The following is a 9,261-nucleotide window of genomic DNA, read 5'->3' on the forward strand; positions in this document are numbered from 1 at the left end:
CCACTTCAATACACACATTGTTCTACACAAGGAATACCTAGGTGGTGATGATGATGATGACAAAAAAATGTCTCATACAGTTCTTGCTATACAGTTATAAGATTTTTACAGGAATACACTCACACACACAGCACATAAGTTTATTAACTGTACGGCAGGAGGATTATTTCCTACTCATTAAATAGAAGTGGATCATCATAAAGGTCTTCATCCTCGTTGTCTTCACACTGAGTAGGCTGAGGAGGGGGAGGAAGAGGAGGGGTTGGTCTTGCTGCCTCAGGGACCACAGAGGCCAAAGGTGTGGAGAAGGTGGGAAGGGAGGCAGGAAAGGCAGGCACACTCTGTAACTCTGTGAAAATACATCATAATTTCTAGCTGATGTCTTCTTATCTCTCTAAAAATGTTTCTATGTGGTACAAATCCTTCTTCCACTGTTTGCCTTAGTTTCAGAGCCTGTATCATAGTAAGGTCCATATAAAAGAAGTCAAAAGAAGTCTTGAATAATCAAAACCCTTCTGCCAGATTGTCTAATGTCAATTTGTTTGCTGGCACTGCTTCTTCTACATCTTCTTCCTCATCGTCTGGCACAGTTTCAGAAGCATGCATCTCCATCAAGCCCACTTCGGTGAATTTTTTTGGTGTGGCATTTATTAGCTCCTGAACTTCTCCAAGACCCATATCTTGGAAAAATTTATCTCTCACCCTTTTTGCCATATCCACAATCTCTTTTATGATTTCTTTGATTGGCTCTGTCGTAAATCATGTGAAGTCATGCATAACATCTAGACACAGTTTTCTCTAGCAGAAATTTGTTTCGAGCTTGATGGCTTTCTTGGCTTTTTCTCTAACAGTGATATCATCTTCAATGGTGTAATCCTTCCAGACTTTCATGAGGTTCTCTCTATCAGGATTTTCTTCCATAGCACTGACAATCAGTTTAACTGATGCTCTGAGATAACTTAAAACTAGATCTGGAGATATATACAGTACACTTTAAAGAAAAACTGAAGTCTAAAGATGATGGGATTTCATGGTCAAGATCACACCCTGATAGTCAAAGGTTAGGCATCCAGGAATTTGCATAGGATCACCTGGGGAGAATTGAAAGTGCCTGAGGAGTTGGAGAATCCCAACACTCCCAAACTATACCAATCAGCTCTTAATTTATCCCTACAAGTAGAGCAAATGCAGTCAGAATGCCCTGCAGACTTGGGAACAAGGCCAAGAATCACACTTTCAAAGGAAGAAATGGATTATGAGGAATTTTATAGTACATGTTATAGTCAGGAAAAAATTCAGTAAATATGAATTTTAAATCCTTCTGATGAAAAAACTCATCAAATAGGTAAATGTTACACTGAGATGATAAACTGCTTACTTGTTGGCGAAGAAGCATGGTGACCATTTCCTTGTTTATACTATGTGCCATCATTCCTTGCCTCCACCACTAAACACACACACACACACACACACACACATTTGACCTTCTTGACTGTTATAAAAGGGAAAAAGGACTACGGATTCAGGCATGTTTTTCTGTAAGTTTATTTTTACCGTTGTGATTGAAAGTTGGCTTTTCTAACATTTCAACCTCCCAAATTTCTGACATTCCTCTGTTCCCTTTTCTTTCAAAGCCAATACAGTGGGCTCTCCTTATCTGGGGGCTCCATATCTGTGGATACGCAGGACCAACTGTACTGTGCCATTTTATATAATGGACCTGAGCCTCCATGGATATTGGTATCTATGGGGGGTTCTGGAACCAATCCCCCACTGAATACCAATGGACAACTGTAGCCTTTCCCTAAGCTCGACTCTTTCCTGCAGTGCCTTCCTGAAGCAACTGAAAATAAGCAAAGCCCACCACTAACATTCTTTGGCACGTTTTTTTTTTTCCAGAGCTAAAAGTTCATTAATACAAGGCTTGCCTTACAAGTTCCCACAAATATTACCTAATATTTTGCCATTTTACTACCTGGATCACTACCTTTTCAGACTTCTATATTATTTTTCTCATTTTTGCTGTCATCTATGAAGCTTAACTGTTGAACTAAAACCTTACATTCTAAGCTTTTGCTTGTTTCTGCAAATTTTTTCCTTTTTTAAAAAAATTAACCAGGTTAGGAAACGTTATGCTGTGATAACAAATAGCCCCCAAATATATCAGAGTATATCAGAAGCTTTACAAACAAACTGATACATGACATTTACGGTTGGTAAGGGAAACTTTTTCTTGCTTATGCTATGCTCCATCATTTTTTGCCTCCACCATTAAAACACAAACACACACACACAAACAAAAAAGATTTGACCTCCTTTGCTGTCATAAAAGGGAAAACGAGACTGCAGAACCATGCATGTTTGTGTTCAAGTTTATTTTTACTGACTCAGCCCCACACTTTGCTTTTGTTCACAGCCCAATGGCCAGGCCTCATTACTCTGCAGAGAGGTTGAAAATTTAGGGGTGCAGATGGAATATTTGGTAGGCATTACATTCTCTCCCTCAGTGGACTCACCTGTGAAGAGCCTGAAGGCTTGTGGTCCCAATCATGTCGGTATCTTACTTCGAATCCCTTTTAGTAACTAGACATATTATAGTAGATAAACTATACCCGTAGCTCATCAGTTAGAACTGGCTTGCTATAAAAGATAATTAAGAAAGTAAATCCTCCCACTTGGAATATTTTAGTACATGACCACCACAAAAAGATCATAGCACTTTGGACAGAGAACAGTTCAAGGTGAAAAGGAAGACATTTATAGGGGATCATTCAGCTAAAAGGAAGCCTTGTAAAATAGCTTTGCCCCAAAAGACCCTCAGTATTCTATTGTGACAAGTTAGCCCAAACTTATTCTCTCTTGGGAGTTTTGAGTATGAATTGAAAAGAGAGAGCCTATCACCAGGAGAAGTAGAAGGATAGATAGATGATAGATAGATAGATAGATAAAAAAGGTGACTCGATGAGCCAATTGTCAAAACCCTAGAGCAAGGGACAAATATTTTCATGTTCAGTACTTTAAAAAACAAGGTCCCTAGAGCCTTGTATCCTGAGGTGTATCTTATAATAAATCTCCATTTACTGAGGTAAAGTGTCTCTGTTCCTTGTGACTTGAAAGATCCTGACACATGCAAAGAGTGAATATGTGCATATTATAAACTAAATGGTGTCCCTCCAAAATTCATATGTTGAAGTCTTAATCCCAAATGTGACTGTATTTGGCAATAGAGCCAATAAGGAGGTAATTAAATAAATTAATAAGGTTGGGGCCCTAATCCAATAAGATAGGTGTCTTTATAAGAGGAGGGGGAGACATCAGGTCTCTCTTTTTCTGCACATCCACACGCACACACACACACACATGCACACAAAAGAAAAGCCACATGAGGACACAGTGAGAAGTCAAGAAGTTGGCTATCTACAAGCCAGGAAGAGAGGCCTCAGACAAAACCAGCCCTGACTGCACGTCCAGACTGAGAAAGTAAGTTTCTCTGATTTAAACCATCCAGTCTGTGGTATCTTTTAAATGACAGCCTGAGCAGACTAGTAATAATGCATATTTATAATAACTAATGTATCGTTGTATCAGCACACTATGCCTACTATTTTTTTCCCTTTGTGTTAAGAACCTCTTTCCCCCAATTTTTTTGTTTTATGAAAGTATCACTGCTTTATTTCTTTTTACATTGACTTCACAGCTTATGGTAGTATAATGGTTAGAAGACAACACATGGGCTTTACAAATTAAAACACTAAACAAATGTGAATATTATTAGTATTTTAATAATCCTCATGGTTGCTGATATGGAAAATTGAAGTAATTATATGGACCAATGACCCCTGATATTTACAATATATATAATTTTTTTTAGCTTTTGTCTAAAACAAACTATGTTTTTTTAAATAATAAAACTTTTTCCTATTTTAATAATAGTTACTAAATCTGTACAACAAAGTTTGAGCCCTTATCATGTATCTCATGGAGCTTGGCATGAGGAGCCAGGCAATAAATATTATAAATATGCTAAATATCTAGTATGCTACATGGTGATGTCCACTATCACATTGGAAAGGGGATTTAAGTGGGAGGAACTCCAATTTAACCAAGCACGACATTTGAGTAGAAAACCTGAAGGAGATATAAGACAGTCATGCACGTATCTGAGGGGAAGGTCATTTCAGGCAGAGGAACAACAAATGCAAAGACCTGAACTGAGAGCATGCCAGTCAAGTAACAAGGAGGTCATGGTAGCTGGAGGAGTGTGATGAGGGGGAAGCAATAGAAGATGAGATCAGAAAGGCAGTCATGTGGGTCCTTGTCTATTGAAGGAGTTGCCTTTTGTCTTCAGTGAGATGCAAGCAGCTGAAGAGTTGAGCGAAGCAGTGACATGGCCTGACTCATATTTTAACAGATTCACTCTGGATGCCATTCTATGAAAATAGAAAGATGGAAAGAAGGCAAGGGAATAGACATGAGACCGGTGAGGAGGCTACCTCAGTAACCAAGGAGAGGAATGATGGTGGCTTGGATCAGAAGCATGGAGATGGAGGTATTGAGAAGTTGTTTGATTCTGAATATATTCTAAATATTGAGTTATTAGGATGTGTTGACATACTGGATATAACGGATGACAGCAAGAGAAGAGTTAAGGGTAACTCCAAGGGTTTTGTTTGTTTGAGAACAAAAGTAAAGAGGACTGGTCATTTACTGAGAGGAACTAGGTATGAGACAACACACACCTTGGAGGCAATTAGGATAATTAGCAGTTCCCTTTTGACAATGTAAAGTTTCAGATACCTAGTATGTATCTATGTTTAGATGTTAGGTAGGGAGGTAGATATCTAATTCCAGGATTGAGAGGATGGGACATAAACATTTGAGAGTGGTCAGTAAAGAGATGATAGTTAAACCTAGCACACAAGATGGTATCACAAAGGGAGGGTGAGTAATGTAAAATAAAATCAAAGGAAAATAAAATAAATAAAAGGAAAAACTGGAGATTCTGATAAGATGCAACAACTTTTATGAAACTTATCAGTTATCATTCTCTTATCAATTCTTTATTCCAATGCTTTACTGATTTTATGAACTTTCTGAAGTGTACTTGTTTTGTCCTTTTTCAGCCTTATTATTCCAGATTATTAAGTCTATTTTGTTATTTCTGAATATCATCGTGTGATAATCCATGATGACAGCAGTTTTCCAAACAAAACATAAGAGAAGGGGGTCCACATTCTAAGTCTTTGAAGCAAGAGTGTCTATCTTTGTATATACACTGTGTATCTTTGTATAATTACAAAACCAGCAGCAAGAAGACTGCTTGTTCATAATAGGCACAGAAATATCCTCATTAAAAGAGTAAAGAAAGACAGAAAGGAAGAGAGACCCCATGAATAAAGAAATGGACAGAGCTGGTAAGAAGTTGTTCCTATCTAATTAGAATTAATTGGAAAAGAAGAGACTGAATTAGTCAAGACCTAATTTTAGTTGGTGTTCAAAGAAAAACCCTTTCTATTATAATTATATGAAAGAGCTTGCAATAGGGTAACATTACAAGTGCTTCTATTCAGGAGAATACGTACAGGGCCCTATATTTTCTTAATTATGTCTGTAGACGTGTAGGGAGAAAATGTGAATGAGCCTTCTGTGCAGGCTTTAGTCCAGTGTTTATTTGGTAACAAAGTCTAGCCAGCGTCAAACTTAATGTTACACACATCATCTTAACAAATAATTGGAAATATTACTAAAATGCCATGGATTCATTAATTAATTTATCCATCACATTTTTTTTATTGAATGTCTTCTGTGTGCTCAACGATAGTTTAGATGGTAAGGACTTAGCAGTGAATAAGACATACAAAGTCCCTGTCCTTAAGAAGCTTGCATCTTAGTTAGCAATAAACAAAGAAATACATGAATAAATAATTTTAGATATGTTGTGTTTTAAAAAGAAAATACAGAAAGGTTAGAAAGAGTGACAGCAGTGGGTGATAGAGATCCGGAAAGTCCTCTCTAAGAAGATATTTGTACAATAGCTAATGATGAAAAAGATCTAGTGTACACACACACACACACATAACATGAAAGATTATTACAGAAAAAGGGAACTGTTGCAATAAACGTATAAGTGTTCCTTGATTCATTTAGGAAACATGTACATAATAACTGCTAGATGACATAATTCAAATAGTATAGTCCCAATTATTGAAGATCTTCTTGTGTCTTGGTCTAATGAGCATTCTTATCAAGCTTTAATATTACCAACAGTACCGGGAGCTGTACGTTGAGTTTGGAGCAGCAGTTTTTCTTCATTAAGAGCAAGTCTCAAGCTCATTAGGAATAGCTGGGTCATTGTCTCAATCCTACTCTTGTTTTTATCCGTGCATTTCTGCTGCTTGTCCTTATTATACAAGAACTTATATGATCTTTGTGACATCCTTTCAGTGTCCAGTCGCCTCACTGATAGGGCACTGATGTTCTTTGCATTCATTTTATCCCCTTTGTACCTCCCGTACACTTTGAACCACACATGCAGTTTTTGCATTTTCAATTCTCTTTCTTGTATACTTTCAGTTTCCTGCAGAATGTAACTCACTAACTTGTCTTTTCCTCAATGTCTTCATCTGTTTCTATGTCATGACCTATTTTTAAACAACCTTTTAATTTTAGAATAGTTTTAGATTGACAAAAAGTTGTGAAGGTAGTAGAGAGAGTACTTATATACCCCACAACCAATTTCCCCTATAATAGACATATTGCATTAGTGTGGTACATTGGCAACAATTAATGAACTTATATTTATACATTGTTGCTAACTAAAGTCCACACTTTATTTACATTCCCTTAATTTTTACCTGATACATATCCTTGTTCTCTTCCAGAATCCCACCCAGTATATCACATTACTTTTAGTTGTCATGTCTCCTTAGGATTCTCTTGGCTGTGAGAATTTCTCAAACTTCCCTTGTTTTAATGACCTTGACAATTTTGAGACGTACTGGTCAGACTTTCTGTATGATGTTCCTCAATTTGAGTCTGTCTGATATTTTCCTCATGATTAGATCGGGTAGAGATTTTGAGAGGAAGATCACAGAGGTAAGATGCCATTCTCATTATATCAAGGGTACATACTGTTGAGGTGACTTACCATTGCTGATGTTGACCTTGAGAACCTGGCTGAGCTAGTGTTTGTCAGGTTTCTCTACTGTAAAGTTACTCCTCCCCTCCCCTTTATATACTGTGCTCTGTGTATAAAGTTATCATGCATAGCCCATGCTTAATGAGTGGGGAGTTGTGATCTGCCTACTTAAAGGCAAAGTTTGGAAAGTGAGAATAAAGAGTACTTTCTAAATTATTAGGAATTTCTACCTAAAGTCTACTTAAGTTATTAGGAATTTCTGCCTAAAGTCTACTTAAATTATTAGGAATTTCTCTAGACAGACTTGTCTCTATCTACCCACCTGTCATCTATCTATTATCTATCAATCAATCAATATATCTATTTATCTGTCTATATCTTTTCAATTGTTTATTTATGTTAATATGGGCTAGTGGATATTTATTTATTTTGCTGCTCAAACTATTTATTTTGTTTTATCATCTTGTCCCACTTCAAAAGCAAGGGAAAACTGCCTGCCTTTTTTCCTTTTTTTAATTTGCCTTTTGTTTGTCAGAGGAAGCCGGCACACTGTTTTGAGGGCTCACTTTGCACTTTGGGGCACAGGGGCTGTTTTGAGCCATTTGTTCATTTTATGAGGGAGAAAGCCCTGCCAGTATTTTCTTTGGGGACCCCAAAAGAGCCCAAGTTGAGTGTTTTGTTTTTTTTTTTTAACACACTGATGGCAGTACTTTTCATCATCTCACTGGTGAAGGAGAAGTAAATAACTGAATTAAGAGACAGAAGGAAAGCAAGCAGCACTGAGGTCCCAAGCCTGATAATTCCTTATTATCCAGCCTCATGGGTGGGCCAGCGTTTCAATCCTGCAACTGTTTTGTCCCCCATCACATATTTAGAAAGTATTTTATTCTCATTTTCCAAATTTTTCATAATCTACTTACCCTGTAACCTCTTGAAATCTCGCATCCATTCCATCACTGCTCTAGAACAGATTCTAAAAGTTTAATGTTTCTTCCTGCCATATTGCCAAAAATCCAACATTTTAGCAACATACTTCATACAAATGATCCAAGTCCTTGGTAGGTTTTCTTTTTACTGGGAAACCACTGTTTTCTTCACCAGAAATACTGGTTAGAGATGTATAAGGGGATCCTCTGTGAATCTCTTGGGCTCAAGAAAACTATACTTGCGTATCAGAACAAACTGTCCTCTTGGTAATCAAGATTAATATCCTGGTCAGTATAGTGACTGCCTTTCTCTAAATTTTGGTCCAGTCGCATAAGGATTCCAGGCCAGGGGCTTTCTCAGCTTCATATTTAATGGAAATTTTCCTTAGTAATGCAGCACTATTCCAAAGCCTGCACTGTTTCAAATTTGCCAGTGAAATAAACTTTAAATCTTTAACCCCCAGAACATTTTAATCTGAATCATTTTCACAATTGTTCATGTGTTACCTTGTATCTTAGACATCTGAGCATGTACCTTCTTTCCTTTAATAGTTGAGAAATTATTTAAAGCAGATTCTGTATTTTAAGTAACAGCGTGCTTTTCATGATATGAGGATCAATATACACTACTTTAATAGATCATGGAAATAAGTTATTTCCAGTTATGACATTTATTAATAGTTTTAAGAAAATCTCCTTCCTTCCTTTCTTCTTCCCTTTATTTTCAGGCAGAAAGTCATTAGGTAATTTATATAGATAGTCCACCTTCAAGAAGGTGGCTTATCACACCCCACTGCTTAAGTGTGGCCTGCACAGAGTAAATTCTTTCCAAAGAGTACAGTATGGAAAGATGTGTGTGTGGAGGTGGGGTGGAGGGAATAGTTTTACAGCAGAGAAACCTGGAAAACATTATTTCCTCTGGGTGACTAAGGTTAACATCTATGGCAATGTCATGTTGATGGTATCTTCCCTTTGATATGATGTGCTAATAATGGTACTTTATTTCTGCGATCTTCCTCCTAAACACCATGACTCCAGAATAAGCATGAGGAAAACATCAGATATCCTCCAGTTGAGGATCATTCAAAAAAATACCTGACCGATACTCCTGAAAACTACCAACTTCATCAAAAACAAGGGAAATCTGAGAAACTATTACAGCCAAGAAAAATCTAAGGAGACGTGATTGATGACTAA

This window comes from Eschrichtius robustus, chromosome 5 (genome assembly GCF_028021215.1).
Source record: "Eschrichtius robustus isolate mEscRob2 chromosome 5, mEscRob2.pri, whole genome shotgun sequence".
Lineage (NCBI taxonomy): Eukaryota > Metazoa > Chordata > Mammalia > Artiodactyla > Eschrichtiidae > Eschrichtius > Eschrichtius robustus.